Below are 703 nucleotides of genomic sequence, written 5' to 3'. Positions count from 1 at the left end.
ATGAGTTGCACTTTGGAACAAAGATGGTTAAGTGGCGATTTCCTGCGGTTGTTTCTAATGATGGAGAAGGAGCGGTGGGGAATAAGCACTTTGACGAGCAGGACGAAGTGTTGTCACTGACCCGAGTCAGAGAACAGTGGACAGGGATTAAAGGAATCTAATGAAAAGCAGCACTTCTGCTCAGGACGTTCAGTAACAGCTGCAGAAACCCGATGTGTCGATCAGTGTATCTGGAAAGAGAAACAGAGATAATGTTTTAAATATGGAACATTTCTGATGAAGAACTCGAGTTTCCCAAGTCTAATCAAATTACCGGCCTGGTTCACAAAATAATCTTTCTGAACTTTAAGCGAAAATTGTACTAGCAGGGAAGCATTCATAACGTAGTCAGCAGGGATCGAACCTACGTGGGGAAACACCAATGGATTTCTAATCCGTCGCCTTAACCACTCGGCCATGACTACAAACAGCGCGGAGTATTTGAGCATTGACCAAATCAGCCGTGATCTCATTGAAAGCTCTCGCTGACTTGAGCGAAATGCTCCCATCTCCTTTCATACCTTTGCTGTCATTTGTAAGGTGTGAGACACCAATGTAAAAGAAGAAAAGCACAAAGGTAGGAAAAGATATTTGCAGGCAAACTGAGTCAAAATTATTTATTGAAAGGAAAATCACACTTGGCAATTTGCCATATCTCTTTGCG

General features: G+C 42.7%; 1 non-coding gene across 1 annotated transcript; it reads right to left on the bottom strand.

The window, feature by feature from the left end:
* Nucleotides 1–382: 382 nt before the first annotated feature.
* Nucleotides 383–464, bottom strand: trnas-aga (transfer RNA serine (anticodon AGA)). The gene has a single exon. It is a non-coding gene; the product is annotated as a tRNA-Ser (tRNA).
* Between the last annotated feature and the right edge of the window lie 239 nt (nt 465–703).

Source organism: Chiloscyllium plagiosum, unplaced genomic scaffold, assembly GCF_037043375.1.
Source record: "Chiloscyllium plagiosum isolate Xiang-an unplaced genomic scaffold, Cpla_swu_hap1 HiC_scaffold_24, whole genome shotgun sequence".
Lineage (NCBI taxonomy): Eukaryota > Metazoa > Chordata > Chondrichthyes > Orectolobiformes > Hemiscylliidae > Chiloscyllium > Chiloscyllium plagiosum.
The sequence above is the reverse complement of the archived record's forward strand: the minus strand, read 5'-3'. Positions and strand labels throughout refer to the sequence as shown.